Genomic DNA, 27,767 nt, shown 5'->3' with positions numbered 1-27,767 from the left:
ACAAATATAAAACTCTTCTGTTTGACATTTAAAGGTTTTTATGAACAATTCCCTTCCTATTTTTCTCATCTTTTGACACTTCACTCCCTTTCATAGATACACTATGGTGCAGCAATCCCGTTTTACCTGCTATTCATCATATGCAAGTTCGATCTCCACTTACTGCGCCTTCATAGTGACTGTCCCTTCCTTCCATTTATTTATTTATTAATCTATCTATCTATTTATTTATTCTCATTTTGTACAAAAAATGTTTTTTATACATTATTCAAATATTGTTGTTTAAGAATAAACATAATACCCCCTTCCCCCAAGAAAATATAGACCTGCATAAGCAATAAAGTAAAGGGGAGAGAAAAAAATTAAAATTAAAATTAAAAATAATAATAAAAATTGTAGGTATGGCCAGGTGGCACAGTGGACATAGCACCAGCCCTGGAGCTAGAAGCACCTGAGCCCAAACCCGGCTGCAGATACCCAACAATCACCAAGCTGTGTGACCCCACACTAGCCACTCCAACTCCACTGCCCTACAAAATCCCAAAAAAAGACCCTAAATAAAATAGTAATAATAATAGTAGGGGCAGCTTGGTGTCAGACAGATCAGTGGACCTTGAGCCAGGAGCACCCAGGTCCAAATCTGGCCTCAGACACCCAACAATTACCCAGCTGTGCAGCCCCAGGAAGGTCACTCAGTCCAATTTACCCTGCAACACCCCCCAGAAAATAATAATAATAAAAATGTGCTTCCGTCTATGTTCCAACACCAACCAGTCCCATTTGCCCTGTAACACTCCCAGGAAATATTAATAATAATAAAAATGTGCTTCAGTCTGTGTTCCAACACCACCAGTTCTGTTGCAGGTGGATCACATTCTTTAGGATAGGCCCATCATGAAAGTTACTTCCATATTTTTCCACCATTGCCATTGCTGATCACAAATCCCTCCATTCATACTTCTCTACTACCATGAACTATATTTTCTCTCTCCTTTCACTCTGTCTCTGCTGTAGGGTAGTTCAGTGGCACAGATGACAGATCCCCAGCCCTGGGACCAAGAGGTCTCTAAATCATGTACCACCCCTTACCCAGCAACCACCCGGCCCTAATGGTCCTGGACAGGCTATCCAATCCCAGAGCCTTGCAAGGAGTTAAAAAGAAAAGGTGTTATATCTCACAGCTCTCCCGCCATGGTCCATCTCTTCTCCATCACTCACATACCCCCCGTTCCCCCTTTCCACTTCTCTCTTTCTTACTACAGATGTCTATATCCCATTGAGGATATATGCTGTTTCCTCTCCTACCCACCTCTGATGAGGGCAGAGATTCCCTCATTCCCCCTCGCCTTCCCCCCTTCTATATCATTGCAATAGCTCATTGTAATCAAGAAAAATCTTATTATATGAAATATCTTAATCTACTCATCCTCTCCTTTTGCTTTCTCCCATTACATTTCCCTTTTGTCTATTGACTCCATTTTTATATCTATCTCTCTCTTTCTGTCTCTCTCTCTCTCTCTCTCTCTCTCTCTCTCTCTATATATATATATATATATATATATATTCAAATTCAGTTTTCTCCTGTACTTCATCTGTAAAAGCTCCTTCTACCTGCTCTATTAAATGAGGAGGTTCATATGAGTATTATCAGTATCATTTTTCTATACAGGAATACATGTATTTCAATTGTGAAAGCAGGATGTCCTGGGTCCCTTGGAATGTAAGGTTTTCACTTTCTTTTATTCTTTTTTATTCTTTTTAGGATTTTGCAAGGCAATGGGGTTCAGTGACTTGCCCAAGGGCACACAGCTAGGTACTTGTTAAGTTTCTGAGACCAGATTTGAACCCAGGTGCTCCTGATTTCAGGGCCCCTGCTTTATCCACTGTACTACCCAGCTGCCCCAGAATGCAAGTTTTTTTGTATGTTTTTGAAAAGCCATGTGGTTAAGTGGCTTGCCCAAGGCCACACAACTAGGTAATTAATTGTCTGAGGCTGGATTTGAACTCAGGTACTCCTGACTCCAGGGTGGATGCTCTATCCACTGAGCCACCTAACTGCCCAACCTTTTGTCTTTTAAGAAGTATTTTTCTGAATCCATGAAATGAAACATTTTAATATTTATTTTGATAAGATTTTTTTCATCCCCCATTTTTCTATCTCCTCTCTGCCCGCTCACCTCCCCCTTTAAAGTAAGCAATATAAGTTTCATGTGTCTATGCTATGGAAATAAGTTATGTTGTGAAAGAAGAATCAGAGAAAAAGAGAAAATAATACCATAAAAAGGAACAAAAACCATAAAACATAAAACAAGTTTTACATTTTGATGTTAGTAGGATTTGAGCTCTCCATTCAGATTCCATTTTTCTTGGATGTATATGGTATTTTTCATCACAAGTTCTTTTTTGAATATATTTTGACTTCTGCATTCCTAAGAAGAGGTTGATCATCGCACAAAAATGTTATTGCTGTGTGCATTGTTGTCCTACTTCTCCAACCTTCATTCAGCATCAGATCTGCATCAGAGTTCTTTGCTTTCAGTCATTCATACTTTGTATTTGTTATATTCATCAGCCTCAAGGATTCCCTGAGATGAAGAGAGAACCTTTCTACCTAATAGGCTGGGAGTTCTTGTCACCATCCCTTGCTCCATCTTGTTGTACGGGAGTGAGTTGACACTTGTCCTGAGGATGCCATTTGAGAGGGAAAATCAAGGTGTGAAAGAGAGTTATTTGTTTTTTGGCTAACAGTGGAGATGTGGATAGATTTTAAACTGGGTTATTAGAAGGAATAGATGGGAAGAAGATAGAAGAGCTATATAAAAACAATTGCCAAATAACAGAGGATAGATGAAGACTACTAAGTAATCATCCACTCGAGATGTTAACAAAAAGGAGAAAGAACCTATTTGTACAAAAAATATTTCTAGAAGTTCTTGTAGCGTTAGCTAAGTTTTGGAAATTGAAGGCATGCGCATCAATTCAGGAACGACTGACTTAATTGCGGTATATGAATGCAAGAAAACAGTATGCTTTAAGAAATGACATTCAGAACATGATTTCTGGAAAAAACTGGACATAATCCCACCAGTCCACCTTATGATTCATCAGTATTAAGTTGGAAACTGTGCTGAGGCACAAAAGTGAGTTGTGGGAAAGTAGAAATGGGGAAATCATTGTGCTTTGTTCTAGGAGAAAATATTGGAGATGGGTCAGCATTAGAAGAGAGGCAGAACTGGAGAAATAAGGAATGCAGTTGAATGAGGTGAAGGAACAGGGGTGGCTGTATTAGAGATGACAAGAAAGTCTCAATTTGAAAGTTGTGTAAGGGCACAGTGGGGAAGAGAAGGGCCATAAAGACCAGGTGACTGGAGAGCTTAAGGACCTGCTGATCACATATTGTTTCCAATGACTTGCTGGTGGAGGATTTTATTTTGAAACCTCAACACTTTAGGACACTAATTTTTACTGCTTAACAGTATGATACTGTACAGAGAACTCTCTTTCTTCCAATTACTTTTGCTACTTTATCTTCTCCAGGTACTAACTAGGAACTGGTATAGCCAAATTTCCTCTCCCTGTCTTAAATTCAAATGTAGTAAGCTGTATCAGCTCCTTTGCTAGGCCCTTGTTTCAGGGATCAGTTACATTCATTTATACTGTTATTTTTTGTTGGTGTGATTCTTTGTTCATTCCTTCATTTTTCTAATTATTTGTAGAGATAGTTTACAACATTGATTTCTTGTTTCAACAATTACATATAAAGAATAATTTTAATATTAACATTTGCAACATTTTTGAGTCGCACATTTTCTTCATTCGTCCCTTCCCTCTCACCTCCCCTTTACAGCAAGCAATTTAAGTTATAACTGTATAACTATATTAACTTTATTTCCCAAAATATTCCATTGTGAGAGAAGCCAAACAATAGGGAAAATGACATCATGAGAGGAAAAAAGAAAACATAAAACAAGTTTTAAAAGTGAAGTTTGTATGAAACTGATCTGCATACAGACTCTATCTTTCTCTAGATGTGAATGGCATTTTCCAACACAAGTTTTTTGGAATTGACTTTGATCACTTTGATGCATTCCTGAGTTTATCATAGTTGATCATCACACAATGTTGCTATTGCTGTGTACAATGTGACCTGATTCTGCTTACTTACTTGGAAATCACAGGCATGCCCATCAGTTGTGGCATAGCTGACGAAATTGGGGTATAGATTGCAAGAGAATGTTATGCTATAGGAAAGAACATGCAGAAGATGAACAGAGGAAAATCTGGAGCAACTTTTCCACATAGCAGGCTGGGAGCATATTTTAATCCCTGATTGGACACCCTTGTTGATGAGGAGGGAGATGAAATTTGCCCTGAGGATGCCATTTGAGAGAGTAATGAAAGGTAGGACAGCAGGTTATTTGTCTTGAATAAAAAGTGAGTAGTGGGAAGATTTGAAACAAGGTTATTCCGAGAAATCAATGTGAAGAGAGTAGAAGAGCTGAAAAAAAATGCAGTGTTACAGAAGGATAGGTCTAGATGATAGGGAAGAATCAAATAGAGATTTTGTTTAAAAAGGAAATAAACTTATTTGTACAACAATATTTTTAGCAATTCTTGTAGTGGTGACTTACATTGCTTGTTGCAGATAAATCGCTTCATTGTGGCAAGGCTGAAGAAATTGTGGCATATGAATGCGAGACAATGTTATGGTAGCAGAATGAATATGCAGAAGATGATATTCTCTGATCTTTGCAATATCCAACATTTAGCACATTGTCTTGCAGATACTAAGTTCTTAGGAGATGATTGTTGTGTTAGTGACAAAATAAAAATTTGGACTTGACTTCCACATGTTAATAGAAGTTTAACATGATACATTAAGAACATCAGATGATTTTTGATGTGACACTGCTGTAGAATGCCTAAGAAATATTAATGAAGAAGTGATACATTATTCCTGTAAAGTTTCATAAGTCAATGACACAAGCAACGTAAATCAGGTCCCTTCACCCCAGGAAATCAGGGTGGGTGGAATGGAGAATAGGGTGAGGAAATGAGGATCGAGACAGCTAAAGTGATTGTAGAATAAACTTGAGTTTGATGTCATCTCATGGAGTCAGTAAGCATATATCAAATCTTCACTATGCACTAAGCATCGTATAAGTGTTAGGAATACCAAGAAATACATAAACAATGTTTTCTGCTGTTAGGAACAGACACCTAATTCTCATGTGGGAGGGGAGTGAATATTCAAAATTGTGTGTACATGGAAGAGAATTATAGAATCTTAGAAGGAAGGAAAAGGCCATGGTGGGGGAAGGAGTGGGGTGGCAGGGAAGACTTTTTGCAGATTTCATCTGAAGCTTGAAGGATGTCAGAGAAGACAGTAGGAAGAGATGAGGAGGGGTTTAGGACTTTAGATATATATCTGGGAATCATCCATATAGAGATGATGATTGCATCTGCACTGCAATGGAAGATGATGAGATCTCTACGTGAGCTAATACAGAGAAGCGATAATAAAGAAGGACAGACTTTTAGGGAACATTCCTGGTTTGTACATGTGGCCTGGAAGAAGATTCAGTGAAAGAGTTGCAGAAGGAATGGTTAGGAAGGAAGGAAGGAAGTGAGAGGCAAAGGAGAGCAGTATCATGAAAACCTGGAGTGGATACAGTATCCAGGAGAAGATAGTGCCAAATACTGGAGAGATCCATGAGGATGAGGATTGAGAAAAGGCCTTTAGACGTGACCAGTATCCTTCATCACTTTGTGGAAAGCATTTTGAATCAAATGATGAAGTCAGAAACTGGACTGCAGAAGCTTCATAACTGAGTGAGAGGGAAAGTGGCATAATTTTCTTAAGATATTTAGGTGAGAGATGTAAGGGATGGTGAAATAAAGAGAGAAGCCTTAGAGGATTTAAGATGGGTGGATAGAAGAGAAGGAGCTAGTTGATAGGGAGAAAATGAAGAGTAGAAAGAATATGGGAATGATTGGGACAATCTGCTGAACAAAACAAGGAGAAATGATGATGTCTTCATGACTGGGACCTTCAAAGGCACCTACGTTAGCAGTAAGGCACTCCAGCCTCCTTTTTTTAACTTGCGAAACCTGAAGAAAAATAAAGTGAAAGAAAGAATGAAAAAAGTGGCTTCAGTCTATATTCAGACACCAAGAGTTTTCACTTTGTGAGAGCTAAGATTTTGTAACATCAGTCCTTCAGAGTTCTCTTGCGTCACAGGATTGCTGAGCAAAGATAGGTCCTTCACAGCTGATCATCCTGCAATGTTGTTGTATGTGGTATAGGGCACATTTCTGATCATTCTGCTCATGTAAGTTTTTTACTGACAGTATCTTGTTCATTTTTTTCCCATAATAGAACAGCATTTCATCTCAATCCAATGCCATACATTTTTTCAATCATTCCCCAACTCCTGGGGAACCCAGCCCTCCCCAACTCCCCAACCCTCAATCTCTAGCTACTCATCACCAGAAGAGGGCTGCCATAAATATCCCCATATAGATAGATTCTTTTCTTCCCTTATTTCTTCTCTTCTGGAAGGCTGTCCTACCAGTGGAACTATTAGGCAGAAGGGTAGGCCTGGTTTTACAGCCCTTTGGGTGTAGTTCTTAAATGCTCAACAGAATTGTTGAATCCTTTCAACATTCCTCAATTTCCATTCATCCCTTCCAAAATTTTTCATTTCCTCCTCCTGTCATATTAGCCAATCCAACTGCATGTCTTCCATTAATAGTCAGATAGCACATTTAAAAAATAATGAGATAGATTTTATTGATAATCTCATCTAAAAACTGTTCTTATTTCTTCATCAATGATCAACTGAGAAATGACTTATTTTTTCAAAAATCTGAGAAATTTAATTTGAGAAATGGAGCCTTTATCAAAGAAACTTGATGAAAATTTTTTCCCCATAGTGGCTACTGCTAGCTGTATTTCCTTTGATCCTGTCCCCTCTCCCTTTCAAAGACTAGCAATTTTCATTATACTTCTCACTATAGACCTCGCTAGCAGCAAACATGAGAAAGTCATTTTTTCTTCCATGGGCTATATAAAGCCTAGGCCCATGGCATGTTAGAACAATAGGGACCCTTGAGAGAATAATCCATTCTAGTTTCCTGACTTTACAGAAGAGAAAACCAAAACCAAGGGAGATGATAGAACTGGGTAGAATCCCCCTTTACTGACTTTTCATCCAGTGTTCTTATTAACTTCTGGGCTTTGTTATAGGCAACATCATATCAATGTCCTGTTTGACCTTGATGGCGCTCTGTCCTATGGCTATGTCCCTCATGCCAACCAGTTATCCTAGAATTTTCTACTCACTGTTTACAAAGAATGGAACTCAACAAGAAGGTAGGTGCAAATCCATCACTAATACTGGAAAAATGACCTACAGAACAGAACTAACCGACAATGAATGGTTGCTAGTTTCATCTTTACACAGAAGACCACTAAAAAGAATTGTAATGATAATGCTTCACAAATATTTTCTCATTTTTCTTCAAAATAAGCTTAGGAGTCTATTATTATCTTGTGAAGACACTGCAGCCAGTGAAGGTTAAAGTAAATTTTCTAGTGCTATGCACCTAATTTTAGTGTCTGAGGCTGGATCTTCTCACGTGCAGATCTGCTGCTTTGTTTCCTGAGGCCCCCAGTGACCTTAACTAAATCACTGACCAAGGTCCAATTGGTGTACTGCTCATATACATTGAGCTAACCAGCCAAATATTATGCATGACCTCTGAACCTCAAGTGGAGATGTTGTACAAGGGGACAGGCTTCTTGTTCTATGTCTGATAGCTGATTGTTTGATTTATGACATCTCTTCTGGGTTTTAGTTTACTTGTTTGTAAAATGAACAGATTGGTCTAACTCTTTTTAAGTTCCTTCCAGTTCTCAAATCTGTGGTCCTATTGTTTAGTCATTTTTCAGTCATGACTGACTTTTTTGTGATCCCATTTAGAGTTTTCTTGGCAAAAATACTAGAATGGTTTGCCATTTCCTTTTCATTGTAGAGATGAGGAAATTGAGGCAAATGGCTCAGGATCACATAGCTAGTAAATATTTGAGGCTGTATTTGAACTCATGAAGATGAGTTTTCCTGACTCCAGGTCCAGTATGCTATCCATTGTGCAACCCAGCTAGCCCCTTATTTTTTCAATGATATTTTATTTTTCCAGTTACACATTATGAAAGTTTTTCAACATTCATCCACTTGTATATTTATAAGTTACTCAATTTTCTTCCTCCTTCCCCCTCCTCTGTAGTGAATGTTGTACATTTGTGTGTTTAACACATTTACATATTAGTCATTTTGCACATGAGGAATTAGAATTAAGGGGGGAAAAATTTAAACCAGTACAGAGGAAGGAAAAACATAAGAGAAATTTAAAAAAAGCCAGCATAGTGTTCTTTCAGATTCTGTTATCTTTTTTTTAATCTGTATGTGCATGGCATTGTCCCTAACAGGCTTTCCAGAGTTGTCCTAGCTCTTTGAACTGCTGAAAGAAGCTTCACCCATCACAGTAGATCAACTCATTCTTGTTGTTACTGGCTAGAATGCTTTCTGGGCTCTGTTGCTTTCACTCAGCATCAGGTCCTGTATTTTTTTGCATGCTTCTCTAGAGTCTTACCATTCATGCTTTTTGTCATCTGAATAAGTTTTGAGTATTTTCAAAAATAAAGGAAGCATGTGATTCAGAAGTGCTAGATGTATTATAATCCACATTTGGAAATCACTTAGATAATAATTTGGTCAAGACTATGGTCTTGCCAGTCTTATTAAAGCTGGGTTCGTGAAATTCATATTTTGTACCTTTTCCATGTTCTATGTTCTACTTATTAGTAGTGCTCCAAAAGGCTTAGTCTAATTTTAAAACTGCTCTAAGTGAAGATGGAATATGTCTGAGAGGAGCTGAAAGAATTGTGCTCAGTGCATGTTGTGGGGAACTTCTTTGGAGTCCTACTGCCACTCCCTGCCTGAAGGCTACAGGGGCAGAAACAACTTGGCAGACTCTCCTGAGCTCTCCCCAATTCTACTCCAAACAACTGTGTTCACAGGGATTATTTGTGCTTGACTTGTGGAAGAGCATTCCGAGCTCACATTGGTCCTTATCCAAGGCCATCCAAAATCCCAAGTCTGATCACCAAGTAATCTTTGCTGATTTCAAAAAGATGACTCAGATGTGAGTGATTTATAAAAGCTTTATTTTGTTTTGTGATAGCTTCTTTTTTCTTCCCCAATGACTTCTCTAAGGCATTTAAAAAATATTTAATTTATTCATTTTCCAACTATACATAGAGATAGTTTAAGCAATAATTTTTACCAGGTTTTTAGTTTCACATTTTTCTCTCCTTGCCCTGCCAAGAAAGAAATCTAATGTAGGTTATGTGTTGATCATTTTCCTTTTTACTTATATTGACCAATCTGATAGGTGTGAGGTGGTATCTCAAAGTTGTTTTAATATGCATATCTCTAATCCACAATGATTTAGAGCAGTCATTTCTTCATCTAAGAATTGCCTTTTAATATGCTTTGACCATTTATCTGTTGGAGAATGTCTTGATACATGATAAACTATTCCTTATTTTCCTACCTTACTTATGCCATCACCTTTTATGACTCTGGTATCCATTTTTAACTTATCTTGTTCTAGGGTGTGAGATTTTTATCTAAACTTAGTTTCTGTCTTACTATTTTCCAGTTATGCCAGCATATTTTCTTAAACAGTGAGTTCTTATCCCAGAATCTGGAAGTCTTCAATTTTATCAATCAGCAGATTAGTAGAGTCATTTACTTCTGCTTCTTTTGTACCTAATCTATTCCACGGAGCCACCGCTCCATTGATTAGCCAGTACAAAATAGCTTTGTTGCATGTTGATTTTTCATATGATTTTAGTTCTGGTAGAACTAGGACACCTTCAAGATTTCTCCATTTTTCCATTCCAGACATCTGGCATGAGGTAGGTGGGCTATGGAGTAAAGGCTACAGAGGAAGGTGAGCAGGGGCTGGTGAGAGTGAATTGACTACTCCAGGATTTCAGAGAACAGCTCAGGGAGGTTGGTTGGTTGGTTGGTTCTTGTCCTTCTTTATCAAAGAAGACCAAAATTTCATCACTATATTGGAGACAAATGACAGTGTGTCTGACTGTGGCTGATCAGGTCAATAGGAGAGCACTGAATGTTCTTCCACACGTCAGGCAAAATTAATCCATGCAAACAACTGGGATGTTAACTCTAAACTTACATATGTCACATGTTTGCTTTGAGCTGTCACCAGTCTGCCCTCCTCATGGAGCACAGCAGCCTCTCTAATGAGGGCATTCCAGGCTGGCCATCCTGTGCCAGTCTTTCCCATGCTGTACACTCTATTCTAATATTCTTTGTTTTTTAGTTTGTTGCAAGGCAAATGGGGTCAAATGGCTTGCCCAAGGCCACAAATCTAGGTAATTATTAAGTGTCTGAGGCTGGATTTGAACTCAGGTACTCCTGAGTTCAGGCCGGTGCTCTATCCACTGCGCAACCATTTTCTAATATTCTTAAGACAGACCTTCAGGATATCCAGGAATTACTCCTTCTGACCCTCTTGTGAGCTCTTTCCCTGTGTGAGTTCTCCATAATATAGTCTTTTTGGAAAGTGTATTTCTGGAACTCTAACAATATGGCGAGCCCATCGTCATTGCTCTCTCATTAGTAATGTTGGAATTTTGAGTTTGAGAAAGGAGGGGAGAGGAGGCATACCTGTGGGCCCTAGCCATCTGCCTCCTGCACCTGTGGCTGCTTTGGAGTCTCAATGGCAGGCACAAAAAATTATTCATAAGTGCCATGTTCAGATTAAAATCAAGAACCAGAAGAAATTGGAAAAAGTTGCAAAACTTTAAATCTGGCCTTGGGTAAAGGGCTAAACTGGAATGATTAGCACTATGTAAACCTGGTCTGGACTGGCTCAATGATTGAGTTATTTTACTCTGAAACTCATCTTAAAACAGACCATGGCTACTTTGTAAAGGGATCACTCATCGCGATTTATGTTGTGCTAGCTGCAGTCTCTGCTTCTCACCAACTCCAAGATTGTGACTGAGTCATTCTTGCCTATTTCACTTCAGAATCCTTGAGAAACTCATGATCCCTCATCTCTGAACTGTTTTTGTATTGGATTTAACCATTCTACCCCATGTGAAGGTCCTAATAGTGAAGGACAGCAGATGCAAATGATTGTGTCAGTGAGCAAATATTTAAAACCTTAACCAGAGAAGTATTTGAAGGGACTGGATTTTCAGTTTCTAAGCAATCCAAGCATGAAAGGTCAAAGAAAACTTGCTCATACATTTTGCATGAATACATCTTCACAAGAGTAGAACAGTCCATATTAATATCAGATTATTGAACTGTAAAACAATTTGGAATAGAAGCCTACTCTTGCCATTTGAAGGAAAACCATCTCATAATGCATAAATTTTATATCTTAGACCTAGAATTCTTTTTTTCATACTATATGTTTCTTCAGGATGTGATTTCTCTCTCATCATATTCAACTTCTATCATTTCATACTATGGGAATGACATAAAGACTAACAAACTGCCTTCTGTGGGGAGGGGGAGGGAAGCATGATTGGGGGAAAAATTGTAAAACTCAGTAAATAAAACCTTTCTTAAAAAAGACATAGAGTTCTTATTGGAAATTTCAAAAATGGTGCCACTCAATCGGGGCAAGAAAGAAAATCAATTGCTAGCAATGCTGTGCTGGTTGTCCTGGAAATGGTTCAGTTCCATTCCCTTCTGATCAGTAGAACTACAGGACTTAAACATGGGGAGAAATAAGATTTGACTGATCAAGTCAACTCACATTAGGCAGTCAAAAAGATGAAAGTTGCCCTGAGGATGCCATTTGAAAGAGTAATGAAAGGTAGGACAGCATGTTATTTGTCTTGGATAAAAAGTGAGTAGTGGGAAGATTTGAAACAACGTTATTCCAAGAAATCAATGCCAAGAGAGTAGAAGAACTGAAAAAAAAATTCAGTGTTACAGAGGATAGGTCAATGCCATAGGGTAGAATCAAATAGAGATTTTGTTTAAAAAGGAAATAAACTTATTTGTACAACAATATTTTTAGAAATTCTTGTAGTAGTGACTTAGATTGCTTGCTGCAGGTAAATTGCTTCATTGTGGCAAGGCTGAAGAAATTGCGGCATATGAATGCAAGAGAATGTTATGGTAGAGGAACGAATATGCAGAAGATGATTTCAGGAAAACCTGGGAAGACTTAAATTGATATAAGATAGAGTGAGCAGATGCAGGAGAACACTGTCCACAGTAACAGCAATATTGTCTGATGATTAATTGGGATTGACATTCTTAGTTTCAAGAATAGAATTCTTGATCTGCTGGTCAGGGTTTCTTATTTTCAACCCATGGTGCGGTTGAACTGACATAAGCCCCTTCAGTCTAGTCTTATCTCCCACTTCCTTCAGACCACTTTTCTTCAATCACAAAGTTACTATTTTCCCATTTTTCTCATTCAGCTCAGTCTCAAAGTCCTTTTCTGTAGAGTAGCACAGGATTTGTTCCCATTTTAAGGTGGAATCACCAAAGGTTATGGTTTTAGAATGGAAAGTTTTGTTTCTGAATCCTGTATGACCTAATCAGAAATCATTTCCTTATATTACAAAGTGGTTGACCAGATGGACTTGTAGTTTTTCTCTATATTCACTGATGCAGTGATGTCTAATGGTGTCCAGTTTATCAGTTATAATAAATGAGGGGCGGAAAAGAAGTGAGTTTCTGAGCACAGTCATGAAATTTAAAGCCAAGAAGAAAGAGAGAATTGATCCATGAGGGGTGGGACTTAAGGGAGAGACAGAACCAGGCCTCTAGTTTGAAGAGACTTTGGTTTGTTTGTAACTTTTCTAGGGAATGATCAAAAGAGACAGAGACTTGAGCGACATTACCTTTGAGTTAGACAAGAAGCCTAAGAAGCCCTGGTTTTCAGGACAAGTTCATTTGAGGAGCCTATTCATGATGGATAGCCATCATTCGGATGAAGATATCTATGGTTAGGCCTAGAAGCTCAGTTTGAGTCAATAAGGTATGACTACCCCAGACATTAATGGTATTGAGGGGGCTGGTTTTAGGAGCATAATTTTTGGAATAAGCTGTTGTGGATGCTCAGAAGCAGTGGATAGAGCAGTGGGTTTGGAATTAGAACACCTGAGTTCAGATTCAGACACTTAGTGACCCTCCGGAAGTGACCTAATTGCTGTTTGTCCTGTAAGATGAAGATCATCAAAGCACATCAAAGCACAACTGTTAGGTGAGGAGCCAAATTAAAGCATATCAAAGTACAATTTTCATGTATTTGTTGAGAATCTTATGTTGAACATTCAGTGACTGCCATATAGGAGTTTTTGGAACTCCTCATTCACTTCCCTTCTCCTTTGCCCCCGTCTGTTCAGAGCCCTGGTACATAAATGAGTTGAGTTTTAAGAAGAATATTTACAAAGGATCTTGAGAAGCTGAAGACTCTCTAGTGGAGGAAAATGGAAAGAGGTCCATGAGGATGTAAGTGTCAGGTCAAAGAATCTCAAAATTGATTGTAGAATGGGGAAGCTAGGAGAATATTTGACAATCTTTTTAATGGGGTTTGAAAGGTTGGTATGTATGTGAAGTTATGATAGGGTTACATTAGCTCCTTTGTTAAGCTAATTTTTTCCTGATGGGCTGCATTTATTGAAACATTTATCTTTCATTTTTCCCATTTTTGTTTGATCCTTTTTTTCCAAATTGATATATTGAGATCATTTTCAACATTTATTTTTTAGCAATTTTTTTCTAATTCCATGCAACTAGAAATTTCAGTATTCACATTTGCAAGGTGATTTTCATCCCTGTCTCTCCATTTTATGGGAAACAATATAACAAATTCATGAGTAAATGTGTTTGCCTTATTTCCTGATAAGTTATGACGAATCAGAGCAAACCCAAAAATAAAATCATGAGAGCAAATGAACCATAAATCTTTGAAATAAACTTTAAAATGTGATGATAGAATGCTTTGATTTGCTTGAAACCTCCATTTCTAAGAATGTATGATAAGATGGCATTTTCCGTCTCAAGTGTTTTAGAACTGAGTTTGATCTCTCCATTCCTGAGAAGAGTTCAGGTTATCATAGTTGATCATCATACAATTTTACTATTACTGTGTACAGTGTTGTACTGGTTCTGCTCCCTTCATTCAGCATCAAGTCTACATCAGAATCTTTTGCTCTCATTCATAGGAATCAGGGTGGGTGTATTATAACTCAAAAGAAAATGTGAAATTGAAACATACGAAAGGGAACAATGGGGAAGAAAAAGGACCTGAAGACCTGTTGATCTGAGAACTGTGGGACCAGCTGATCACATATCCAGTGAATTGATAGGAGGATTTTTTTTCAAAACTCCACACTGGAGGAGCCCCAAAGGATAAAACTTTTCAGTGTACTCTCTTTCTTCCAGTTACTTTTCTCCTCGAGCTACAAACTGTGTACTGCTGTAGTTAATTTTTTTTCTCCCTACCTTCAGTTCAAATGTGACTTAAAATATCTACTTTGTTAGGGACCCTGTTTTCGGGAGGGCTATTTAATTAATACATTTTTTAGTTGTTTGTTCCTTTATTTTCCAGTTATATGCAGGGAGAATTTTCAACTTTTGTCTTTTTTTAAGGTTTTTGAAAAACAATGGGGTTAAATGGCTTTCCCAAGGCCAGACAGCTAGGTAATTATTAAGTGTCTGAGGCTGGATTTGAGCTCAGGTACTCCTGAGTCCAGAGCAGATGCTCTATCCACTGTGTCACCTAGCTGCCCCACTTTTTGTCTTTTAAGAATTTTTTTCTGAATGGAAGAAATGAAAGATTTTAATATTTTTTTGAAAAGATTTTTTTCATCCCGCATTTTTCTATCTCCTCTCTGCCGCTCACCTCCCCTTTATAGTAAGCAATATAAGTTTCATGTGTCTATGCTATGGAAATAAATTATGTTGTGAAAGAGGAATCAGAGCAAAAGGCAAAATAAGACCATAAGAGGGAACAAAAACCATAAACCATAAAACAAGTTTTACATTTTGATTTTAGTAGGACTTGAGCTCTCCATGCAGATTCCATTTTTCTTGGATGTGTATGGCATTTTTCATTACAAGATCTTTTGTGAATTTATTTTGGCTTCTGCATTTCTCAGAACAGGTTGATCATCACACAAAGATGCTATTGCTGTGTGCATTGTTGTCCTACTTCTTCAACCTTCATTCAGCATCAGATCTGCATCAGAGTTCTTTGCTCTCAGTCATACATACTTTGTATTCTTTTATATTCATCAGCCTGAAGGATTCCCTGAGATGAGGAGTGAACCTTTCCAAGTAATATGCTGGGAGTTCTTGTCACCATCCCTTACTCAATCTTGGTGTTCGGGAGTGAGTTGACACTTATCCTGAGGATGCCATTTGAGAGGGAAAAGCAAAGTATGAAAGAGTGTTATTTATTTTTTGGCTAACAGTGGAGATGTGGATTGATTTGAAACTGGCTTATTGGAAGGAATAGATGGGAAGAGGATAGATGAGCTGAATAAAAACAAGTGCCAAGTAATAGAGGATAGATGAAGACTACTAAGTAATCATCCACTCGAGATGTTAACAAAAAGGAGAAAGAACTTATTTGTACAAAAATTATTTCTAGCAGTTCTTGTAGTGTTGGCTAAATTTTGGAAATTGAAGGTATGCACATCAATTCAGGAATGACTGACTTAATTGCGGTATATGAATGCAAGAAAACAGTATGCTTTAAGAAATGACATTCCTAACAAGATTTCTGGAAAAAAACTGGACAGATTCCTACCAGTCCACCTTATGATTCATCAGTATTAAGCTGGAATCTGTGCTGAGGCACAAAAGTGAGTTGTGGAAAAGTAGAAATGGGGAAATTGTTGTGCTTTGTTCTAGGAGAAAATATTGGAGATGGGTCAGCATTAGAAGAGAGGCAGAACTGGAGAAATAAGGAATGCAGTTGAATGAGGTGAAGGAACAAGGGTGGGTGTATTAGCAATGACAGGATAGTCTCAAATTGAAAGATGTGTAAGGTCATGGTGGGGAAGAGATGGAACATAAAGACCTGTTGACTGGAGCGCTGAAGGAACCACTGATCACATTTCCAATGAATTGCTAGTAAGAGGATTTTTTTTTGAAACCTCAACACTGGAGGACACTAATTTTTACTTCTTAAAAGTATGAAACTGTTGAGAGAAGTCTCTTCCAATTAATTTTGCCACTTTATCTTCTCCAGGTACTAACTAGGAACTGGTATAGCCAAATTTCCTCTCTTTCTTAAATTCAAATGTAGTAAGTTGTATCAGCTCCTTTGCTAGGCCCCTGTTTCAGGGATCAGCTACATTCATTTATACTGTTATTTTTTGTTATTGTGGTTCTTTGTTCATTCCTTAATTTTTCGAATTGTTTGTAGAGATAGTTTACAACATTCATTTCTTGTTTCAACAATTACATATAAAGAATGATTTTAATATTAACATTTGTAACATTTTTGAGTCGCACATTTTCTTCATTCGTCCGTTCCCTCTCACCTCCCCTTTACAGCAAGCAATTTAAGTTATACCTGTATAACCATATTAACTTTATTTCCCAAAATATTCCATTGTGAGAGAAGCTAAACAATAGGGAAAATGACATCATGAGAGGAAAAAAGAAAACATAAAACAAGTTTTAAAAGTGAAGGTTGTATGGAACTGATCTGCATACAGACTCTATCTTTCTCTAGATGTGTATGGCATTTTCAACACAAGTTTTTTGTAATTGACTTTGATAACTTTGATGCTTTCCTGAGTTTATCATAGTTGATCATCACACATTGTTGCTATTGCTGTGTACAATGTGACCTGATTCTGCTTACTTACTTGGAAATCACAGGCATGCCCATCAGTTTTGGAATGGCTGATGAAATTGGGGTATAGAATGCAAGAGAATATTATGCTATAGGAAAGAACATGCAGAAGATGAACAGAGGAAAACCTGGAGCAACTTTACTGATGCAAATTTGAGTGAGAACAACTAGGAGAACACTGTCCACAGTAATAGAAATATTGCCTGATGATTCCCTGGTATTGACCTGCCTAGTTTCAACAATACAAAGTCTCATCTGCTGGTTAGGGTTTCTTATATTCAACTCTTGGTTTGCTTGAATTTGCAGAAGCCCCTTCATCATGGTCTTACCTCCTAATTCTTTCATAGTACGTATCTTTATCCACAAACTTACTATTTTCTCATCTTTCCCATTTAGCCCAGTCTCGGAGTCTATTAACTTTATTGCTTTCCTATTCAGTAGCAATGGATTTGGTAATATTTTTTAGGTAGAATCAGGAAAGATCAAGGCTTTGCATTAGACATCTTTGCATCTGAATCTTGTATGAGTTAATGGGATGCAGTTTCTTTATCTAACAAAGTAGCTGACCACATGGACAAGTAGGGTACTTGATCTGTACCCCATGATCTAGTGATGTCGTTTGCTGGCTGTGAGAAATGAGGGCAGGGGAGCAGTGAATTCCTGAGAAGAATCATGGAATTTAAGGCCAAGGCTTCCTAGCAGAGAGCATTGCTGTATGAGGAAGGGGGCTTAAGGGAAGAGATCCACATCATATTTGATTCATTTTGATTTTTGTTGTTTGTATCATAGTTTTCTTGGATTTTTTTTTGGTAGGGCAGTGCAGTGGGGTTAAGTGGTGTGCCCAAGGCCATACAGCTAGGTAATTATGAAGTGTCTAAGGCCGGAATTGAACTCAGCTACTCTTGACTCCATGGCCAGTGCTGGTGGATAGTGGATAGCCACTGTGCCACCTAGCCACCCCTTTCTTGGATTTTTTAATAATTAAAATGGAAAAATCAATTTTCAGTGAATTCAACTTGATTTTGTTTTGCCTTTGTGCTTCTTTACATGGAAAAAATAAGAAATGAAGATCAAAAATTTTTACATAAATGAGGGGAAAACCCAAACCGTTAAGTGCACTTGCTCTTCCCAGAGAACTAGTACGTTTACTCTGACTGTGACATCTGTCCTGTGGTGGCTCTTATGTTTCCTCCTGAGTGCATTGGAGTACTTAATGGTTAGTGCCTTGAGTTGAATCTTGGAGTCTTTCTACGTCTCCTTTGAGTGTAATTTTGTGAATATAGGAATGATTCAATTTGATCCTGCATTATTCTCTTCTTATCTGTGACTGACTCCTCACCCATTTTTGGCTTTACTTTGATTTTCCAGAGTAATTTTCCAATGAAAATTAAAAAAAATATATTTTGTTACTGTGATATCTATCTATAGCAAAGATTTAGTTCTCCATAATACCTCTCTCTCTCCAGTAGTGTAACCAGCCTCCCAAAACATAATATTTCCACAAGACTGTTAGGATTTTGGGTAGCGTTGCGATGAAATTTTGTTATTGCTTGTGTTAGATGCTTTTTGTATGTATAGGGTCAAGCATTCAAACTTGATTATCATGAGATCAGCTTTGATGGACTAGCCATGGTGTGAGAATGCCAAATGTATACTTGCCCAAAAGGACATTTTGTGGTGAACTGACCAAGGACAAATGCTGAGAAGGGGAGAGGACGTGATGCAGGCATATTCTGCTGGTCTCTTGAGAACTTTGCAGTGGATTATAGTAATTTTGTGACTGTATGATCGATTGAATTTGATCCTACTCTTTTCTGTTCCTCAGTGTTCCTGAATCCTCTCGAGTTTTTGCTTCTAAAATGATTTATTTTTATGTTCCAGAGACATTTAGAATGAAAATCAAAAAAAAATATTTTTTTTGCTGTGATATATATCTATAGCAAAGATTTACTTCTCTGTAATTACCCTCTCTCTCCAGTGCAGTCACCAGCCTCCCAGGGGAAAAACCTAAATGTTTCAGAAAGACTGTTCAGCTTGGGGCTAGAATTTTGATAATTTATTGTACTTGTTTGTCTTAGGTTCTTGCTGGAATGAAAGCACCAAACATTCCATTATGTTTATCATGAGGACAAGATAGATGGACTGGCCACGGTGTGAGAATGCCAAACCTACAGTTGCCCAAAAGGATATTTTGTGGAGCACTGAACCAGGATAAATGCTGAGAAGGGGTCAGACCACATGCTGCAGGGACATTCTGCTGGTTTCCTGAGAACTTTGAAATTGATTGTGCTACATGGGAGCCAAGGCAAAGGCCTGCCCATTATGGTTAGGCATCAGAGAGTTTGCTGTGCTCTATAAGGAAAGCAGAAGGGAATGCTCCCAGGAGATGGGAGATGTGCAAGTTTAGGGTCCCCACCGCTGGTGTTCACGTGGGTGATTTGTGGCTGCCCTGTGATAGAACATTCCTAGCTTATATTGGGCTGATTGGCCACAGTGATACACATGATCACTTGTCTCTAACTTAGTGATGTCATCTTGGTCTTTTCAGATAGTGATTATGGTTGTCCTTCACTCTGCAAAACGCCCATGACACTGGGGACGTGATGCTGACACAGTCCCATGAGTGGGATTTGTTTGAGGGATTTCTGCCCCAAGTTACTGTCATTTTCTCCTCCAGAGCTATCTGAGTCATTTTATGACAAAAACTTCTCTGTCTGTCAGTCTCAATGCTTGCCTGTCTCCCTGTGTCTCTGTCCTGATGACCTCGTTGTGCTTTGCATTGAAAATGCTCTAAAATTAAATGTGTTAATCTGCAGATTTGTCCTTCATAAGGGACAACTGTTGCAAGAAAGAACAAAAGAAATTTGGTTAATATACACGTTGGTAAGTATTTCTTTAAGCTTGCCAATTATGCAGGCATGTGGGGAGGCTGGGCTAGAGAAACAAACTCTCCAAATGAGTGGTACCTACAAGTGTAGGTGCTGGATGTAATACAAAGAAAGTAATTGATAGACTGAGATATCTCAAAGCAGAAATTGAGGATCTGGAACTAAAAGAGAGATAACTTGATCAACAGATATTATGGCTACAGCAAAGCATCAAAAATGTTTTGGATGACTCCATTAACAACGGATTTTCTTATATAACTCATGAAGATATTTGTAACTGTTTTAATGGAGAAACACTTCTTGCTATTGAAGCACCTTCTGGTACGCAACTGGAGGTATCTTTTCCTGAAATGGGCCAGAATGGACAAAGGAAATACCAGATCAATTTACAGAGTCATTCAGGACCTATCCACATACTGCTTATTAATAAGGAATCCAGTTCCTCTAAGCCAGTGGTTTTGCCTGTTCCTCCACCTGATGACCTCACACAACCACCTCCTCAAGTTTCTTCTCCAGTGACTCCACAGAAACCTACTATAGAGACCCAGAATCTACCTGAACAACACACCCTTACTAGAGGTCAACTTCTTCAGCAGAAACCAGTTTCAGATACAGCCTCAGGCTCTATTTTTTTGCCTACTTATCATTCTTTTTTTAATTATATAAATATTTGTTTTCCAATTATATACAGTAGGAGTTTCTACCTATCATTTTTGGTAAGGTTTTGAGTTTTATACTCTTTCCCCCACCCTCCCTTTCTTCCGCCTTCCCTCCCCCCCCATAGAAGGCAGTCTGATAATCTTTACATTGTTTCCATGCTATGCATTGATCAAAATTGAATATGTTAAGATAAAAAAAATCCTTGAAGAAAAAAATTAATTTTAGATAAAGCAAAATTATGTAGTACATAAAACAACCTTTTCCTTAAAATATTGAAGGGTATACAATGCTCTGGTTCTGTTCATCCCCTTCTTGCTTATCATTCTTAAAAATATTAGACATTTTACTTTAAGCATTCTTTTATTTTTAAACTCTATTACTTGTAACAGTTATTTCACTTCTAGATACTTTGGAAGCCTGTGTGTTAATTTGTCTTACTGTGATTTTGTTTTGTTTAGTTTCTGCAGGACAATGGGGTTAAATGACCTGCAGTCATAGAGCTAGGCAATTATTGTGTCCAAGGTCAAACCTGAACCCAGGTTCCCCTGACTCCAGGACAGGTGCTCCATCCACTGTGCCACCCAGCTGCACCTGTTAATTTATCTTAGAGCTGTAATGTCAACTCTTTAAAAAAAAGAAGGGAATAGGATCTCCCTCAACCCCAATTTAGATGATTTATTTTATTGCTTCCTTAATTTGTTTCTGTTACAGTCATGAATCCTATTCTTTGTAGTAATTTATCCAGAAGATACGTTATTTTTAATGATGCATTTATTTTAGTTTTCTTTATTCTTTCTACATCTGCTTTCTTTACCTATTCTAAAAGTAGACATTCCCCAAGTTCTGTTCTAGGCTGTCTCTTTTATTTAGACTCCCTTGAGTTAGTTATATGCATTTCTGCTTGATGATTTTATATCCTACTGGACACATATTTGTAACAAATGATTTGGAAATCGATTAGTAATTATAAATTAGTAAATGTGAGCTGAGATGGAAACATATCAAAATTAAGGGATTTGATTTTTACTTAATCTTAATTAGGTAAAAGTGAACTTTTGGAAACAAAATTGAACTGTTGATATAAACTAATTCATTACTGAGAAAGAAAAAGTCAATGTGATTATTTTTTGGTCTTCAATCTTTGAAACTCACATTTTTTGAAAACAGTATTTTTTCTAGATTATGAAGTTCCTTATTCAAAAATAAAGTCATTTTCATTTCATTTCATAGAATTTAGAACTGGAATGGACCTATTTCTCTCAAGTTCTCCCATCTTTTTCAGGTACCTTGGTTTGCAGCCTTCAAATCATTTTCAACTTCTTCCTCAACCCATATATTGAATATGTTGCCAAACCTTCTTGGTTCTACCTCCTCAACATCTTTTCCTACCTTTTCCATTCTTTCCCTTCCCTGTACTCACATGACTACCTTTCCAGATCAAACCCTTACCTTCCCCTGGACCAATAGAGTAGTTTCCTAATTGGCCTCCCTGCCTCCAGCCTCCCTTGCTCCCTCTCCCTTTCTCTAATGTGTTCTTTCCACAGCTGCCAGTGTGACATTCCAAAAGTTCAAGTCAAAAAATTTCAGTAGCTCCCCATATCCTTCTAAGTTTAAATATGAACTTCTCTGACATTTAACACAATTTAAAACTAGTTTTCACCATTCTTTCTATATTTATAAGTTACTCCTGCATCTGGCCTAACTTGCCTTCTTCCTTGCACATGATCTTCAGTCTTCTTCCCATAAAACCTAGACTGTTTTCTAGCTTTAAAAATTCCCTCCTTCCTCACTTCTGCTTCAGAGTCTCTGGTTTCTTTCAAAACTAAACTTAGATGCTGGTTCTTAATAAGGCCCTTCCTAATCTCCCCAGCTTCTAATGTCTTCCTTGACATAATTATATTTATATTGTAAAATATTTTTTATAAATACTTAAATATACATATACCATCTCCCCCAATAGAATGTAAATGCTATTTAACTTTTGTCTATACCTAGCATGTGCCTGCCACTTAGTAAGTATTTAATAAAGGCTTATTTATTTGATCTTACAAGTCACTTAATCCAATAAATGTATGTTAAGTTGAACTAAACCTCCTCAATTTACAAATGAGATAACTGAGTCCAAGAAAGATAAAAATGATTTACCCACATTCACAGAGAAAGTGCATGGCAGAAACCAGATTCCAACTCAGATCCTATGAACATGAGGATTGTGGTATGGGGGAAAGTGAGAGGTTTGGAGCTAGCAATTTTAATTGGAATACCAGCTCCTGAGGTGGCTAGGTGGCACAGTAGGTAGAGCACCAGCCCCAGAATCAGGAGCACCTGGGCCCAAATCCGGCCTCAGACACCCAACAACCACCCAGCTGTGTGGCCCTGGGCAAGTCACCCAACCCCACGTGCCCCGCAAAAAACCTAAAAAAAAAGAATATCAGCTCCTCCATTTATTTAGTTTTTCATCTGTACAATGAAGGAACTATCATAGACCATAGATTTCTTAGAGCTGGAAAGTACTTTAAAGGCCATTGATTCCAAAATTTTACAGACAAGTAAACTGAGACACAGAAAGACACATCTTGCTCAGTCACATAGGCAAGTGTCTAAAGTCTTCCTGACTCCAAGTCTACTGGTCTCTCAACATCTAGAGTCCCTTCCAACTTGATTATCTATGATCCTATAACTCCCATTATTCTTTCCATTATATCTAATATAAATATTACTGATTTAAACTATTTGTTATAGATTGGCATAAATGGAACATATTTGTGTAATTATTTTTTTACTTAAATTGTCTACCTAATATTCTGTTCTTTAGTGCACAATAAATGTTTAATGGTGACATTTCACACTTCAAAAGAGCTAAAATTTCATCAGTGAAAGGTCGGCCCTCCACTGACACAGATTGTAACCTTATTGTGCCTTAGGAGACAATATTCATGAACTAAGGTGACTAAAAATCAACTGGCTGGCAGTCTTCTAGAAATGATACTTCTCTCTGAATTTCATAACCAGGTTGCTTTCTGCTTGGCAAACACAGCCTCAGTTCCCTAATCAAAACAACTTGATATTGGCCAGAGCTTTCTCTGTTAGCATTGCTTTGGAATTCCAGAGTCACCTTTGCCAGATGGTGAAATTTTATGTCAATGCTATTTTCTCCAAACACAAGTGATTTTAATAGTTACCTATTTACTCTTCATTAAAAGTCCTACTCCAATGCTTTACTGTGGTATGGAAGTGACTTTGGGTTTTCAAATGCTGGTTATACACAGAACAAACTCTTAAAGATTCTGTCATGCTACAAATGCTTCAGTTAGAGACTAGAATGAGCCCTGTCTGTTGTCTGAGGACCAGCCTTGATTAGTTCAGAGGCTTTATTGGCAGGCAGACCTCAAGAAAATGAAAATAATGTTAATTCTAAAATTGGGGTTTCATTTTGTGTAAATGGAGGGAAGTATACCAGTAAAATTACTTGTCTTTTATAGAGTCTCATTTTATAATATATTTAAGACAATTTTAGATTCATGTAGAGAATTATGGAAGATCTCTGAATTTATATATCTAAATGGTTCAAATAAATTCCACGAATTCTATCTTAACAGAAGCCAAAACCTTTTACAGAAATTCCTAATTTAATGTATAACTGTTAACAAGGATTTTATCAAAATAGTGGCTGTTAAATAAATTTGTTGCTTTCAAAATATAAATATTGATTGCTTTCCTTGACAGCCCATTATCCCTTTTATTTCCAATGAGTAGAAATTGTTTATTTCTTAGGAAAGGCCTATTTATTTTGTCTAGATACAATATTAATAAAATTGGTAACATGACTGAAAAATTTACAGACAAATTTACCATGGTTGAAAGAGCATAATAGTGTAGTGAAGAGTGTTAGCTCAAAACCAGGAAGACCTGGATTAAAGTCCCAGCTCTGCCATTATTAGTCATGTAATCTTTGGTCTCACTTTACTTTATTTGTAAAATGGCAACAATATTTATCCTACCTTCTTCAGAACTTTTTTGGAATGCTCAAGTTAAGTAATGTGTATAAACTACTTTGCAAACTTTAAAATGTTACCTAAATGCATTATTATTATTATTATTATTATTATTATTATTGGAGAATTCCTGCTTCCCCATTAATGTCAAATTAGTAAAGAATTTATAGGAACTGAATTTTTCCTTGACAACTTTGCTTTATGCAAATATGTCGTATCAATAACAATTATGGCATGTTATAAAAAACTATTTTATTGATTTATTTGTCTGGTTTTGTTTTTTGTTTTTACAGAACCATGGCTTCCTATGTATCTTTCTTCAAGAGACCCTATTGTTTTTAATTTTAATCCTTTCATCTCATTTAAACAAGATCCACAAGAATAATATAATAACCAACTTGTAAGGGCAACAAATCTGACTGTATCAGCAATAAAATTTTATAATTATTTGAGGAGTCATATCTTAGAGCCAGACATTTATTATGTCAACCCCAAATGGAGCAAAAGTAAGGCCTTTAAAAGATTTCTCAGTTTTCTTCCAACTTCAGTATCTTGGTATGGAACATATTTTGCAGAAGCTTATCCTTTAGATATGTCACAGTATGTTCATCTCTTTAACAGTTCCAGAGTTCCTTTTCATGTGTCTCTTGAACCTCCTGTTTGATGTCCAAATTATCTGTTTAGATCTGGTCTTTTCATCAGAAATTTTTGGAATTCTTCCATTTTGTTAAATGGCCATCTTTTTCCCTGGAAGAGAAGGCTCAGCTTTGCAGGAAAGTAGATTCTTGGCTGCATTCCAAGATCCCATGCTCTTCGAAATATCTCATTCCAGGCCCTTTGATCCCTTAAAGTTGATGCAGCCAGGTCCTGCATGATCCTTACTGTGGCTCCTTGATATTTAAATTGTTTCTTTCTGGCTGCTTGCAGGATTTTCTCTTTTATCTGATAGTACTGCAGTTTGGCCACAACATTTCTTGGTGTTTTCATTTTAGGATCTTTTTCTGGTGGGGATCGATGTACTCTTTTCATAACTACTTTGCCCTCTGATTCCATGATATCAGGGCAGTTTTCCATCACTAAATCCTGTAATATTAAGTCCAGGCTTTTTTTCTCTTCAATGTTTTCAGGAAGTCCTATAATTTTCAGGTTGCCCCTCCTCGATCTATTCTCAAGGTCAGTGGTTTTCTTTATGAGGTATTTTACATTTGCTTCGATTTTTTTCTATTTTTTTGATTTTGTTTAACTGAATCTTGCTGTCTCGTGGAGTCATTCATTTCTGTAGACTCCATTATTTTTGGGGGGAGGAGTTTTCTTCATTAACCTTTTGCAACTCCTTTTCCAATTGGTCAATTCTACTTTTGAAAGAGCTTTCCATTTGACCAATTGAGGTTTTGAGAAAATTAATTTCTTTTTGCATTTGCTCATTTGAGGATCTGAGAGAATTATTCTCATTTTGTAATTGTCCAATTGATGATCTGAGAGATTTATTCTCCTTTTGTGTTTGTCCAATTGTACTTTCTAAGGTTTTGTTTTCTTGTTGCAAGGTATTAATTGTCTCTCCCAAATTTTTAAGCTCCTTCCTTATTTCTTCAAGGAAGTCTTTCTGTGCTGGAGACCAGATTGTATTCTCCTCAGAGGTTTCAGGTCTCTCTGAGTTGGGGTCTTTCTCTTCCAGGAATTTTTCTATGGATCCACCTTTCCACTGACCCTTCTTCATTATGCTAAGACCTTGAGTTGGGGGGGGGGATTGGTTCACCTGGGCTTGAGATCACTAAAGGCTTTACTGAGTGCAGTTTTTCTGGCTGGCCAGTAGGAGGTGCTGGTTGCCCTCTCTGGAGTGTCTGTGAACTTGATTGGGAGGCCTTCTCCTTTTGCCTTCAATCAATGGTGGGCTTTACCCTGGCCTGAGGTCATTCCTCAGCTGGGCTGGTTCTTCTGCTCACACACCTGGGCCTGAGGCAGAAGTAGTTTGCCTTTGTTTGGGGAGAGGCCTCTATGCAATGGAGGCGTGCCCTCAGAGTTTCTCAGACTGAGGAGCCTAGGGATGGTGTCTGCAGCTCTCGTGCACCAGAACAATTCCCCCAGCCTGGTCCCAGAGCTCCAGGGGGACAGCACCAACACCAGCACCTCTGCTTCCCCATGGACCCAAGCCCCTTTCGTCCAGCCCCACTGCTGATCCAGCAGGTCCGGCTCTTGGGCCCTCAGACTCCCTGTTCCAATTCAGCTGTTAATCTGGCTGATGCTCCCTCTGAACCCAGACTCACACGCCAGGATTCTTCCAAGGCTGCTGCGGGAGACAAATCCTGAGGTAGATGTTCTTTCTCCTGGCTTTTCTTTCTGGGTTTTCTGGATCGGATTTCTTTTAAGATGTTTGTTTCATGTGATAGATGGGGAAGAGATCAGGAGACTTTAGAACTGTGCCTGTCTTCTCTCCGCCATCTTGGCCAAAAGTCCCCTCAGGCTCTATTAGTGGTGATATCATTGATGAATTAATGTCTTCAGATGTGTTTCCCCTATTATGGCTCTCTCCTACTCCTGCTGATGACTACAACTTTAACCTGGATGAGAATGAAGGAGTGTGTGATCTCTTTGATGTACAGATACTAAACTATTAGATTCCATAAGAACTATTTGGCCTGTATCTAACTCTAACTATATAACACCCTAGACTTCTTCATAATCTAAGTATTTAAAATAAAGAATGTAACAACTTTTTTAATTCACTGACTCTGGTAGTATTTTTCCTTTTGTTTAATTAATTACTTCACAAAACTGTACCCAAAAGAACAAAAGGGGTCTGATCTTTTCAGGGCAAAGTGACTTTGCAAGTTTTATGATTTGGTTGTTTTTTTCCCCAGAAAAAAAATTAGCCATGATTTTCATATTATTGTTGTTCTTATCATCCCAACATCTCTTATTTTTCCCTTCTGTAGGAGGAAAGTTGATACTAAGCAAGTCTTTTTTAGGTCACTACAAAATAATTGATCTCGGTCTCTTATCATTTAAAATATTTTATACCATTACTGCCATCAACTGTCCCTATTTTTCTTTATATCCTTCTAGTCCAATTAGTTTTTCCCTGCCATGTGCAAAATGAAGGATATACAATGACACATGAATTGTTTCAGTGAGCATATTTTGTGAAGTGCCTTCTGTTTTAGCACTTTAAGTTTTTCATGTTTTGTTGACTTCCTTGACATTCTACTTTCCTAGATTTTAGGAAAGCTCTCTGTATGTATTTTGCATTAAAATGTGCCAATGCCTGTACATTAAGAATTTTTTT

At 37.6% G+C, this 27,767-nt stretch overlaps 1 pseudogene; it reads left to right on the top strand.

The window, feature by feature from the left end:
• Positions 1 to 27,099, top strand: part of LOC141498740 (transcription factor E2F5-like) — a 39,740-nt pseudogene extending 12,641 nt beyond the window's left edge.
• Positions 27,100 to 27,767: the final 668 nt, after the last annotated feature.

This window comes from Macrotis lagotis, chromosome X (genome assembly GCF_037893015.1).
Source record: "Macrotis lagotis isolate mMagLag1 chromosome X, bilby.v1.9.chrom.fasta, whole genome shotgun sequence".
In the NCBI taxonomy this organism is placed as follows: Eukaryota; Metazoa; Chordata; class Mammalia; order Peramelemorphia; family Peramelidae; genus Macrotis; species Macrotis lagotis.
This window is presented reverse-complemented; position numbering and strand designations above follow the sequence as displayed.